Raw genomic sequence first — 14919 nt, 5'->3', positions numbered from 1 at the left:
GTGCTGACAGCTCAGAGCCTAGAGCCTGCTTTGGATTTGGTGTTTCTCTCTCTCTCTCTCTCTCTTTTTCTGTCTCTCTCTGTTCCTCTCCTGCTCACGCTCTCTCTCTCTCTCTCTCAAAAATAAACATTAAAAAAAATTTAAAGCCCTTGTTAGCATTTAATGAACCTCCCTTTACATACCTTCAAGTTTCTAGGACTCGGCACCGCCCCCTCCCCTTACACCCTTAATCTTCTCCTCACCTCTTCTACTAAAGAATTTGGCCTTCATGTTGACAGGCTGTTTTGGGAGCTGTCCCAAACACACATGCAAAGCAAACAGGAAAGTATTGAGGAAAAAAATCAAACAATCCAAAACTGAAAGAGATGTTAAAATTAACGGACAAGGGCATTTAAAAGAATATTATAAGTATATTACATAAATTCAAAAAGTTAAGTAGAGACAGAAAAGATATTTTAAAAAATCAGACTACTAGAGATGAAAGCTACACAAGAAGAAATTCAGAAGCTAGGACACTGAGAAGAAAATGTCACTGAAATAAAACACAAAAAGACTTTAAAAATAACTACAAGTGAACTATAGTACAACTTCACACAGTCTAATATACAGGTAATTGGAGTCCCCAATGAAAGAGAGAGAAAGGAAGCAAGAAAAATAATGCCAAAATACTGCAAAAGAAATAATGGTCAAAAGTTTTCCAGATACGATGAAAATCATAAATCCACATATCCAAGAAGCTCAAGAAACCTCAAGGACAAGAAATGTAAAGAAAATTACACCAAAACCCATCATAATCAAATTGCTCAAAACCCCTGGTAGATTTAAAATAAATAAATAAATAAATAAATAAATAAATAAATAAATAAAATCTTAAAAAATAGCCACAGGAACAAAGATCAGACTGACAGAAAATTTCCTGTTAGAAATCATGAAAACAAGAAGATAGTGGATCAACAACTTTAAAATAAAAAAAAATAAATAAAATTAGGACAAGGAAAATCTCTTCAATAAATGGTGCTGAGAAAACTGGTTTTCCACATGCAGAAGAATGAAATTAGGCCCTTATCTCACTCTGTATACAAAAACCAACTCAAAATAGATTAAAGACTTAAATATAGTATCTAAAACCATAAAACTGTTAGCAGAAAACAGAGGAAAAAGCTGCTTTAAACGATCTGGACAATTATTTTTGGGGTATGATCCCAAAAGCATAAGCAACAAAAGCAAAAATAGACAAATGGAATTGCATCAAACTAAAAAGCTTCTTCACAGCAAAGGAAACAATTAACAAGGTAAAGAAGCAACCTGTGAAATGAGAGAAAATATTTGCAAACCATATATCTGTCAAGGGGTTAATATCCAAAATATATAAGGAACTCAACTCAATAACAAGAAAACAAATAACCAGATTAAAGAATGGGTAAAGGACCTGAATTGACATTTCTCAAAAGAAAACATACAAGTGGCCAACAAGTATATGAAAAGAAACTGAATATCACTAATTATCAGGGAAACGCAAAACAAAACCATGATTAAGTATCACCTCACACCTAGTAAAATGATTATAATCAAAAAGACAAAAGATAACAAGTTTTGATGAGGCTATGTAGGAAAGGGAGTCCTTGTGCACTGTCAGTGGGAATGTAATTGTTACAACTCTTATGGAAAACAGTTTAGAAGTTCCTTAAAAAATTAAAAATAGAACTACCATATGATTCAGCAATCTCACTTGTGGGTATATATTCAAAGGAAATGAAAGCAATATCTCAAAGAAATACCTGCATTCATGTTCATTAGAGCATTATTCATAATAGCCAAAATATAGAAACAACCCAAGTGTCCACTGATAGACGAATGGATAAAAGATGTGTGAAATATGTATATATGTATGTGATATGATATTTTTATACATATGCATACCTCTGTTAATACATGAAACGTTGTATTAGATTTTTTTGTTTCTAATTTTTTTTGTTAGATTCTGTCCATATCCTTCTTTGAATCATTATTTCTCTTTGAGCTTTCTTTCAGTCTTACTCTTTTTCTTTTATGAAATTGTGAAATCCTTGAAGTCAAGGGCCTTTGTATAACTAGTGCCAAACAGAGGATTAAACATGTAGCAGGGCCTCAGTAAAGACATAAGTGAACCTGATAATCTTAGAATAGAAGGGAGATGTGAAAAATAGGAACCTGAGAAACTTGAACAGCCACTGTGGACTATGGAAAAAGCTGTTAACTAGGACAAAGTAAAATGGCACCTGAGTGATACTGAAGTTCAGCTGAGACTGAGAACCTTCAGTATGGGTCTAATCAGCAAGTGCTTCCTGGAGGTAAGGGTGGCAGAACAATAAGGAAGAAAAGAGAATTTAAGTTTTGGTAACAATGATTAGCCAGTGGGTCCCCGAGAGTAGTCAGATAAATGACTCAAGATGGACTAATTGATTAAAGTGAGCCTGAGAAACACTACGAGTAGTCTCCACTTGCCTGACTTTCTAGAGAAGCAACACCATCAAAAAATCCAAGCAAAATCTAGTCATCATGTAAAGTGTGGGATAAAGTTAATGTTCTAAGAAAAATTAAATTTGTGGTTAAAACTCTTCCTACAAAAACAACCCCAGGCCCAAATGGCTTTCCTGGTACATTCAACTAAACATTTAAGGAATAAATAAGACCATTTCTACACAGACTCTTCCAGAAAGTTAAAGAAGAGGAGATATTTCCCAATTCATTCTGCAAATCATAAATACACTGATAGCAAAACCAAAGGCATTACGTGAAAACTACAGTCAATATTCCTCATAAAAATGAATACAAAAGTTCTAAACACAGTTTTGGTGAATCAGATTCAACAACAGTTAACAAGGATAAAATTTCATAACCAAGTGGAGTTTGTCCCAGGAATTCAAGGCTGATTTAACATTCAAAAATATCAATGTAATTCGCCATATTACCAAACTAAAAAAGAAAAAACATGTATCATTTCAATACATCTATAGAAAGTATATGACCAAATCCAAACTTTATTCTTATAAAAAAAAAAAAAAAAAAAAACAAAACTCCCAGGGCGCCTGGGTGGCTCAGTCAGTTAAGCGTCCAACTTCGGCTCAGGTCATGATCCGCGGTCCGTGAGTTTGAGCCCCGCGTCGGGCTCTGTGCTGACAGCTCAGAGCCTGGAACCTGTTTCAGATTCTGTGTCTCCCTCTCTCTGACCCTCCCCCATTCATGCTCTGTCTCTCTCTGTCTCAAAAATAAATAAACATTAAAAAAAAAAAACTCCCAGAAAATTAGGAATAGAAAGGAACTTCCTCAAATGGACACAGGATATCTATAAAAAAACCTAGAGTCAACATCACACTTCATAGGGTGGATTCCTTCTAAGATCAGGAACAAGACAAGAACGTCTACTCTCACTGCTTTTAGTCAACATTATACTGAAGGTTATAACAAGTGTAAAAAGATAAAAAACAAATCAAAGCATAAAGATTGGAAAGGGAAAAGTAAAAGGAAGATCACACGATCATCTGGATGAAAATTTGATGGAATGTAGAAAGAAGGTACTAGAAGTAATAATGAGCTAACTAATACAGCAAGGTCACAGCATTATAATATCAATAAATAAGAATTAATTTTTTTTTTCAACGTTTTTTATTTATTTTTGGGACAGAGAGAGACAGAGCATGAACGGGGGAGGGGCAGAGAGAGAGGGAGACACAGAATCGGAAACAGGCTCCAGGCTCCGAGCCATCAGCCCAGAGCCTGACGCGGGGCTCGAACTCACGGACCGCGAGATCGTGACCTGGCTGAAGTCGGACGCTTAATCGACTGCGCCACCCAGGCGCCCCGAGAATTAATCATATTTCTACATACAATGAGCAATTAGAATATGAAATTTTAAAAATATTCACAATAACAACAAAAAATTAGAAAATCTTAGAAACATAACATAACACTGCTGAGAAAATTTAAGATCAAATGAATGGAGAGCTATAGCTTGCTTATGGATTAGAGTACTCAATATTTTTAAGATGTAAAATTTTGCTAAACTGATCTATAGATGCAACACACAATCCTAATAAAAATATCAGTGGGCATTTTTGTAGAAATTAACAAATTAATTCTAAAAAAAATCATATGGAAATGCAAAGGACCTGGTGTAGCCAGAACAATTTCAAAAGGTATGAACAAAGTTGGAGGATTGACGCTACTTGATTTTAAGACTTATAAATTATAGTAACCAACACAGTGTGGTATGGGCATAAGGATGACAGATCACTGGAATTGGACAAAAAGTCCAGAAATAGATGCAAACATTTGTGGACAACTGATTTTCAACAAAAGTACAAAGTCAATTCAATGGAGAAATAATAGCCTTTTTAACAAATGGTGCAGGAACAATAGGATGTCTACATGCAAAAATTAACTTTGATACATAACTTATACCATACATAAAAAATAACTCAGAAAATCCAAACATTATTGAAAAAATAAAGGTCTAAAAAAATAGAGAGGACTTGTTCTTAGATCTAAAGACTTGATATAGTAAAGACATAAGTTCTGTGTAAATTAATCTATAGAGTCTACAAAATCCCCATGAATATCTCAACTTTGAAGATGAAGAGTTAAGATTTGATAAGCTGATTCCAATACTTACATATAAATGCAACATCCTATAATAGTTAAGATATGGTTTAAAAAGAATAATTTTGGAAGACTCCATCTACTCAACATCAAGACTAACTAAAAAGCATAGTAAATAAAACAGTGTAATATTAACTTAAAAATGGAGAAATAGAATGAAATAAAATAGTCCAGAAAGATAGGTTTATGACAAAGATGACACAATAGAATATCAATATGGAAAAAAAGTTGAAATTCAACTTCCTTTCTCACACTATACACAAACATCAATTCAGGTGGACAAATGAAAAAGATAAAACAATAACCTGTTAGAATATAACATTGGCAGGGCACCTAGGTGGCTCAGTCTTTTAAGTGATCAACTCTTTATTTCAGCTCAGAATCTCACAGTTCATGAGTTCATGAGTTCAAGCCCCACATTGGGCTCTGTACTGACAGTGTAGAACCTGCTTGGGATTCTCTCTCTCTCCCTCTCCCTCTCCCTCTCTCTCTACCTCCCCTGCTCTCTCTCTCTCTCTCTGTCAAAAATAAATAAACAAAAAAGTATAAAATATTGGCAAATATATTCATAATCTCTGGGGAGAGAAAGACATCTTAAACAGAACACAAAAAATATTAACTGTAAAGGAAAACATAGATCAAATTGACTCCATTAAAATTAAGAATTTCTATCCATCAGAAGATACCATTAAGAAATCACAGAGCATGAGAACATATTTGCATATATATCTCACAAAAGGCTCATATCTAGGATATTTAAACAGCTCCTACAAATCAATAAGAAAAAGACAAACAACTCAGTAGAAAAAAAAAGAAATAAGACACTTGAAAAGATACCTCCAGAAGTTAATATCCAAATGCTAACTTACATAAGAAAAGATACTCCACTGCACAGGTACTAGGTAATCAGAGAGTGGAAAATAAAAACCACAGTGAAATACCAGAATGACTAAACTTAAAAAGATTGACAACACCAATACTGGCAAAGATGTAGGCCAACGGGAACTCTCTATATGTCTGATGGGGAAAGGGGGAAAAATTTTAGTACAACCATTTTGGAAAACAGCTTAGCATTATCTACTAACACTGAAGATACTCCTGTCCTCTGGCTCATCAATTTCACCAAAATACACATGCAAAGATGTTAAGAAGAATGTTATAGAAATATTATTTTTCATAGGAAAAAATGAGAAAAAGTCCAACAGTAGATAAATAAATTGTGGTATATTTATATTATAATGGAATACAACACAGTAATAAAAAAATAAACTGTATCTATTCATAACAACATGGATTACTCCCAAAAAGTAATGGTGTAACAAAGAAGGCAGACAAAATAAAGACATATACTAAATGGCTTCACTTTAATATAGTGTCCAAAAAATAATAATAATAAGCCAAACTAAATCTTTGCATCTGGGGACACAAACATTTTCAGGTGGTAAAACATAAAGAAAAACAAAGATGTTATTATAATAAAAGTTGGGGTAGTAGTTACCTTTGGAGGGAGAAAAGAATTTATGATTGGGAAAGATCATGAAAGGGGTCTCCTAGAAGCTGGTGATGCTCTATTTCTTGGTAGTAGTTCAACAATTATTTGGTTTATGATACATTATTAAGCTGTACATACTTGTTATATGCAGTTTTTGTGTATGTAATATTCCACAACTTTTATGATACTAAATTAACAACAACAGCAACAAAACCAGACTTCTCTGGGCAGACTTCTATGGCTTATGTATGAGTAACGCCTACAATGAGAAGCTGTTGGCCAAACACCAATCACCCACTGCCAAAACTAGATTCACCAGAGAAATGACTCCCAATTGTTTTTTCACATGTGCTGATAGTTGTCAGGATCTAGTGCAATAAACCAAGCCAGGGCAGGAACCCCTGTGTTTTTACTAGTCATCATTCATTCCTATCAATTCATTCATTAAACACAATAATATTAAACATCGTCTACAGCCCAGGTGTTGGGCAAGGTGCTGAGGTTGAACCTCAGTGTTGAACAAGTCAGGCATGATCACTGTCCTCATGGAGCAATCCCAATCCAGTGCAGGGTGCTAGGGGTGGCCAAGAGGGAGTCGGGGGGGAGGGGAGAAAATAAGCAATATTAAAAATTGTGTGGAATGAATGAACAATGAAAAAGCTACCACTTTTTTGTCAAAAAACTGAGTGAAGATATTATAAGAAAATCGTCATCTGAGAAGCCACCTCCATGGAAGTTACCTCCTTGAATTCCTTAACTAAAGATTAAACAGCAGACCAGAAAGATACTATATGAAGCCTCCCCCATTTTGGAGAAAATTGTGGATCCCCACTCATAGATTTAGTCCATTTTGGAAGCTGTCTCCACGACCACACTATTAAAACGTCAAATGGAAGAAAAGTAGGTATACTTGAGTAAGAATATCAGGATGGGTCCTTTCAAAGAACCGTATGTTTGGGGCACCTGTGTGGCTTAGTTGGTTAAGCGTCCAACTTTGGCTCAGGTCATGATCTCACAGTTTGTGGGTTCAAGCCCTGTGTCGGGCTCTGTGCTGACAGCTCAGAGCCTGGAGCCTGCTTCGGATTCTGTGTCTCCCTCTCTCTCTGCCCCTCCCTGCTTGCACTCTGTCTCTCTCTAAAAAAATAAATAAACATTAAAAAACAAAAACAAAAACTATGTTTTACATCCCTGGGATCATTGAAACATTAGGATGTATCTATAGCTTCCGTTTTCATGTTCAGGGTTTATTTTAGATAGCAAATTTTAGTTGATTTCAACAATTCAACCCATCAAGTAGTTCCTGAGTGCCTGTGTATTTCCCAGGCTCTGCTCTAGGCACAGGATACAAATTGAAGGTACCACAGTGTGTTTTCACTAGTCATCAGTCATTTGGTCGCCACTGGGGCTAACACGAGGTCCTCTTCAGGTGGCTGGTCCTGTGGGAATGTCACATCAGATAATGTGCCTAGTCTCAGACCAGATCACAAACTCAAAAGAACTTAGTGGGGTGGGGCAGGTCAGGTAGTGCCTGTGCGCTCATTATCTGGAGCCCCTCACCTGGCCTTCTAGATAGGGAAGATTACCCAAAACACTTGTTCACCAAATTAGTTCTTTTACTAATTAAACCAATACTTGGTGAGCACAACTGTATCAGTGCTTATTGTCCCATTGGCTGCAGGTACTGATGGCTCCAGCGAGAACTTCTCTTCGGAGCCAGAATTCCAGGACAAAGGATACACATCTTGTGTGGAGCTATGGTTCTTGCTCAGGATCACACGGGCAGTAGTAGATGGCAGAGCCTCAGGGAAGGGTTTGCTGAGACACGCTCCCATCACACACATTGGTGGATGTACACGTGCACGTCAACTTTGGCAGACAGGCTCCCTCTCCTCTGTACCTCCAGCCACCGGCATCTTCCCTAGTCTGCGTCTAGTGTAATGGCCCTGCCGGTCCCGAGCTTGGCACAAGCTTGGCATGAGCCTAATTTAAGCAGAAGACTCCAGGAAGGAGGTATGGAATGGGAGGCCTTCCCCGCTGGGGGGTGTGGGGGGAGTTGGTGAGACAGTGGACAAACTGGGTGGTTTCGCCTTGGTGGTGGTTTAGCCATCTCCCAGGAGGAAAAGTACTCAGCAGACTAACAGCAAGGCGTGCTCATCAAAGGTTAGTTTGCAAAAAGCAGGAATAAATGCAAACAAATAAATGCATACAATGCACAGACTACCTAGCTTGCTACAGACACTGCCAGCCTTTCCTGTCCAACTACAAAAGCAAACATCTCTCTGTCTTCTCAGGAACAGAAATAAAGCACTCTCTCTCCAAGGACCACCCCAACAGTGTGCGTGGGAAAGACACAGGGCCCATCAACTGCTGGCTCCTTATTCCAACCGCCCTCCTCCCTGCCCAAACAGCAGACGTCCACCACTACTTTTCATCTCCAAATGAGACTACAACCCCCTGTCCGTATGAGGCATTTTACTGCTAGGAAGGAGGACTTCTTCCAGACTTCTCAGCCAAATAAGAAGGTTCTACCATCTCATTTTCAAGAAGCTTACAGACAGCAGGGAAGTGGGAAATTCCAATTCCTCAGGAGTATTTATTTAGGGGGAAGGGAGTAAATATGGGTGTGTCTAAAGCATGTGCGTGTATAAAGTATGCGTACGTAAACAGTCATGGCTGCCAGAAGAGAATAAGTAAGGCACAAGAAGGTTTGTTTTTTTTTTTTTAATTTTCACTTATTTTAATTAGGTTGCGAGGGTTTTTTTTTTTCCTGTATTCTTTCTCCTATTTTTTTCTCTGCATGAACCAGAGAAGAGAATGGCATTGAGAAAGCGTTTGTAAAGAGGGTTCTCTAATATTTCTACCTCCTTGGAGATGCAGCAAAAGGAGAAAGAAATTTATTGTACTTTATATTAAACCTTTAAAAAAAATCTAATATCTTTGTATATCCTGAGCAGATGTGAATGGTAATAGTGCCAACATCTTAGACTAAGATTCCCCCAGTTTCCTCTGTTACAGCCAGTCTCCCACCCCCACCCCCACCCCCACCCTCAACTAAAACAGATCTGAAACTCAGAAAGCCTAACCATTCCTGCATTTAAAAATATATTTGCAAGTCATCCAGTGACTTTATTTCCTTCCTCAAAAAAATCCTCTAAATTTATTTTGTGAAGAGGAAGGGGGAAAAGAGTATCTTCTCGGTACCCCTGTAATCTGTAGGCTGACCCCAAAACTAAATATACGTAGTCAGGACTATCTGAAAACTGCACCATTCTTCTTGGAAGGGTGAATAGCTCTATTCATTGCTTTCTTTCCCTTCAATATGAAATGAAGATAAACAGTGAAAGTGGCATTGTATTGGTTCATTTAAACACCAGTCTCTCCTCTTAAAAATACTGTGTTAGTATGAAACTTCCCTGACGTGATTTTAAACCTCAGTGTGTACCCTGCTGGTTATGTCCACCAGAAGCTCCAGTTGACTGCCAAGAGCCATTAATCAGAAAAAGAAATGGATGTACCGGATCCTGGAAATTGTGTAAGGACTGTGCTTCTCTGCAGAGAGGCTCCCCTCCTCTGCCCATTTTGGCTTAGGTCCCAACAGAAGACACAGGACCTCAAGTACAGCACATTCCCTCCCTTCAGGGGTGGGAACCATGGGAGAACAACAGGGCTCACGGAGGCACTGTGACATTCTGAATCCCTGGTAACATAACTGGGTGTCACCACAGTCTGTACATAACAGAAAAAGGGCAGTAAAGGGCATAAAATGTGCTTACACTGGCCTCTGAGACTAGACAAGCTCCAGGGACCCTTCCAGTCCATGTTCCACAATACCTAGAGGCATGCACACCTCTGTCAGCATTGGACAAGTGCACAGCAACACCATCTTGGTCAAAGCCAACTCTGGGCACTCACCCAATAAACCTGAGTTGCTTTCCTGCCCACTCTTTATTTTTTCATGACATTTGAAAGGCAAAGTATAGGAAATGGTTTTAGAAGGCAAGCAAGTGACCCTCATTCACAGAACTGATATTTTAGAACAAGGCCAAATTAAGTTATTTCAAAGATTTATATTTAATTTGTGCCATCAGTAACCAAACATTTTCAAGAGTTAGTGGGTATAGTGGACTGAAAACTATGAGGAAGAGACTATCAACATTCAGGCCACATAAAGAGAGAAGAGAGAGAACAATTAGAATATCAACCCAAAATACAGTGGAGGAATCCCACTAATCTTTTTATTTTATACCTGGGGGTAGGATGCAGGAGAGGTGATGCTCACTTTTGGGTTTTTGCTTGTAATAAACACATTTCACTTTTGAGCTGGGCTGTGCCAGTTAGTGACATAATGTCCACACAGTAATATGATATGGTAAGCACAAATGCAGTGCACAGACCAGACTGCGGCCTGGGAAAGACAAGCTCTGTCCATATATCAACGGGAATGGCCTGGAACTCAGGGAGTGAGTATTTTGAAGCAATCGCACATGAATTCACCTTCAGGAGATTAGAGGCTGATGTCACCAGGAGAGTGAAGTCATCAGAAATGACCTAAACCGATGGGATGTTGCCAGAACAAAGCCGCACTGTGCAGACACACAGCTTAACTCCTTCTGGGCCTAAGATTTCTCCAAGGCATTTTTTGGTGAATGCAAGGAGACTTCAATGGAGACAACAAAGCCAACAAGACTCCCATTCTCCTTGGCATCAGCTGGCGTTACTTGATGGAAGAGGCTTGAAAATAGATTCTACTAATTAAATGCCCAAGAGTAAACCCCCTTCTTTTCATCAAAGAGTTCTACCCTGTCTCTATGCTTCCCCAAGGGAAAAGTACTAGTAGGCTTGTAACAAATAGCACTGATTTGGAATGAAGGGAATTGTTAGCAATTCCAGAGTGGAATAGTTGGGCCCCTGGAATGGTAATGGAATGACACTACCAAAAACAGTCCCTTCAAAAGGCAACTGGCTGCCTGAGTCTGTCTGTGATCCTCAGTGGAGTATTCCATGAGCCAGTAAGCAATAAGATATGGAGCCATCCCTGCCTCCACGGAACTACCTAGCATCCAGGAACCATTTCCTTCTATGTGTTACCTTTATTCTTTTTTTTTTTTTTTTTTTTTTAGAGTGAGAAAGAGAGATCAGGGGAAGGGCAGAGGGAGAGGGAGAGAGAGAATCCTAAGCAGGCTCCATGCCCAGCATGAGATCACAAACTCAAGATCATGACCTGAGCCAAAATCAAGAGTCAGAGGCTCAACCGACTGAGCTACCCAGGCACCCCATGACCTTTGTTCTTGAGAACCAGTGCCACCTGCTTGTTTCACTCCCTTTGAATAAACCCTTGGCTACTGGAGATGTCATATAGCCAATCATACCTTACTTAGGCCAAGTAATAGCAACATACCTTCAAAACTTAAAAGTTAATTGGAAACAGGAAATACTTTCAGATAAGTGCACCCCCTTCAAGGCAGTAGTCATATTAACACTGACTCATCAAAATAGACTAGAGAATACCCTGCTGGAGGCCTTCTTAGAGGCTGAGAGTTGAACCTGGCCTCTTTTCTGGGATGAACATAGCATCTAGAATCTAGAATGCATAATCAAGTGGGTTACCATGGGCATCTTATAAGCTGAAAACTATTATTTACTGAAAATATTTTGATTTCATGATGGTCTTCTACAAAGCAAGGATAAAAGAACAACATCAAAAGGTTTGACCTTAATGAGTTGGCAAAGTGGGAGGCTGACTGCCTTCAGAGGGGGTGGTGGAAGCTATGCACAGAAGGTCTCCTGCCCCTAAAGCTCTCTCTCCTAATGCCTATCACATACCTAAAACTCTACCTTCAAACGATCTGCCTTAAATCAGTGCTTTATCACATTTTTCTCATCACAACTCATGCAAAGAATGTTTTACAGCAATGTTCAGTACTCATACACACACAACAGAAACAAAAGTTCTGCCATAATAATTCCTTTCTGCTGCCTAAGATATGCTCTGCTAATTTCTACTCCACTTCATTCTATACTTTTCAGTGCTGCTTTGACCCATTAATTCAATTTAACAACCACTAATAGGTCAAGATTCACAATCTGAAAAACATTGAGATTTAAGGCCATTTTGGAACAGAACAGATAAAATACAAATTAGGGTACTCAAGATAGAAAACTAAGATCATCTGGGGGGAAATCCCATAGTACTTTAAGGCAAAGTCACAGGAGACCCTCATCAGATCCTATCAGTCCTCTGACTACATAACTCTTCCCCTGTTCATGCCCTCCCAAACTCATCCCCAATCACAGAAAGATAATATACCCTCCTGGAAAGAATCTAACAGAAATCATCACGCATTGTTTAACCGAGGCCAGTTGAAACCACTGAACGGAAGATCCAGGGGTCAATGCCCACTGAATGGACTGACACCATTAGGAAGCTGAGACTTAACTGGGGCCACTTTTCTAGGAGGGAGCCAAATTACACTGATTTTAGTGCACTCTTGCATCTACTTGCATAGTAAATGGAAAAGTTAACTGTGCTTTCTTACACCAAAGTATCTGACAAATCATGGGAGCCATTGGCTTTGGAAGCTAGGGCTGGCTTTCAGTGCCACTGAAACATCAAGAGATTTAGGCTGATTCCATCTCGGGCTATTGGGTGAGCTACTCTGACCAAACATGGGATCAATTTTTAAAATACAGTAAATATTTACTCAGCCCTCCTCGGCGGGGCACTATAAGAAATTTGTGGAGCCTTTTATTTGGTTGTATTCAACCAAATTCAGGTGTCCAGGTGTTTAACTGAACTAATATAACGCAGAGTTGTGGTTAGGCTTATTACCGTCACCCTAAGCCTGAACAGCCTTCAAGACCCTGGTACAATTTGCAGGTCTTTAAAATACTGTTCAACATCTATCATTTTCCGACAAAATGTTACTTTTGATCCTTCCAATGTACTTTACTAAAATATCAATAACTTTCAAACATTCAAATTAACATGTGAATAAATGTATCATTGGCTGAGAGAGGCAATTCATAGATCTTAAAAGGGGGAACCAAAGTGGTCAGTTTCACTTTCTGTTTCCACTGAGACTAATTTCCTGTGCACTTGCCTTCAGATTGAAAATGAGTGAGAAATAATCTAATTTTAAATCATAACTCATGTTCTTTACCTTTTTTGAAGTATTGCACCAGCCAGTAGGAGAAGCCCATCCCTAACGTTTGTAATATCCGGACAAAAGCACATATGGAGACCAGGCTCAGGTGCCCCTTTCTTTGCCCACCTGAGGAGCACTGATTACATGCATGTGGACACTCCAGCCAGCATGTGCAGGCTCTACACCCCTTCATTCCACCTCCAAACATAATCACTCCACAGGCGCACACCCAGGGTAGACACAGGGCCAGGGAAGTCTAGGTACTGGTCTCAGAGCGTAGTGTAGAAGTGGGCTGTCAGGAGAGGTATGAGGGACTGGTCAGAGGTGGGCCAGAGCAGGCATGGGGCCCAAGGAAGGAGCCCCAGTTACCTGAAACCTAAGGGGGTGTGTAGGAGGCAGGAGTACTGCCCTAGTATCGATATATTCAGATTAATGCATTCAATGTGACACACATGACGTCCACAGCCCACAAATGAAACCTCGTCATTACGTCCTCAGAACAAACGTGAATACATGCCCAGCCGTATTTAGAACCCAAGTCCTAATACATTTGTTCTTAGAAAACAAGGCAAGGGGCACCTGGGTGGCTCAGTCGGTTAAGCGTCCGACTTCAGCTCAGGTCACGATCTCGCGGTCTGTGAGTTCGAGCCCCGCGTCGGGCTCTGGGCTGATGGCTCAGAGCCTGGAGCCTGCTTCCGATTCTGTGTCTCCCTCACTCTCTGCCCCTCCCCCATTCATGCTCTGTCTCTCTCTGTCTCAAAAATAAATAAATGTTAAAAAAAAAAAAATTAAAAAAAAAAAAAGAAAACAAGGCAAAACAAAAATAAAACCAGCTTTCATTATTTTTACTCAAGTAGCATTTTGGGTTTGTTTTTTTTTTTTTAAGTTAATTTTGAATACACTCAGTTTTTCTTTTAGTGGCTTTTCAGTATGGAACCCATTTTAATCAGCGCCTGCCTGGAGCAAGTTCATAAAGATCTTATACCTGATGTTCACTTCTGCTGTCGACGTATCCTGCCCATTTGCAGAGATCACAGAAAGGAGAATAAACGGGGAAATCCACAGAAAGCAGATCTTTTTCAGCAAGTCTATACATAAGAGGAAGGAGAAAGTAAGGACTATTAAACCCAGGTCTCCTGACATCAGCCAGTATATCATAATAGCTCGTCTGTTAGAGTGTCAAGTAACCCACAGGAAAGAAAACATTTCTCAAACACCTGTAAGTCCATTCCAAGGGGCAGATATGGCATCCTCTCCCACCTGGGACCACTGCAAGGCTAAAATCAACAATTAAGAACAGCTGCAGCCTTGCAGCCAGCTGCCCTTGGTAACCCCCTTGGAGGGAGGGCAGGGAGAGTTCTGGGAGGGGTAATCAGCAGAGAAGACTGAAATTCCTCTTTCTCTGCATTACTTTTCTCTCTTGTGAAATGTGTTGGAACTTCCCCCTGTATGCTGAAGATGTTCCCAAGACTGCTTTTTATGTTTACCAAACATCCTGCAATATTTTCAAGCCATGTAGACTGTGGGGATGTCTAATCTTCCATTTCACAGAGCTAGGGCTCACAGCTTCAAACTGCTGCAGGAATAGATTCCAACGTGCAATTCTGTTGCTTTTGAATAAACTCCTTTGGGAAGAGATCACCA

At 39.3% G+C, this 14919-nt stretch overlaps 1 long non-coding RNA gene across 1 annotated transcript in view; it reads right to left on the bottom strand.

Annotated features, from left to right (window-relative positions):
* LOC132682106 (uncharacterized) overlaps positions 1-14592 on the bottom strand; it is a 205304-nt gene extending 190712 nt beyond the window's left edge. Inside the window, exon 1 of the long non-coding RNA XR_013554385.2 lies at positions 14261-14592. This is a non-coding gene — a long non-coding RNA (uncharacterized LOC132682106). The remainder of the gene's footprint in view (positions 1-14260) is intronic.
* Between the last annotated feature and the right edge of the window lie 327 nt (positions 14593-14919).

Source organism: Panthera onca, chromosome A1, assembly GCF_046562875.1.
Source record: "Panthera onca isolate mPanOnc1 chromosome A1, mPanOnc1 haplotype 2, whole genome shotgun sequence".
Lineage (NCBI taxonomy): Eukaryota > Metazoa > Chordata > Mammalia > Carnivora > Felidae > Panthera > Panthera onca.
The sequence above is the reverse complement of the archived record's forward strand: the minus strand, read 5'-3'. Positions and strand labels throughout refer to the sequence as shown.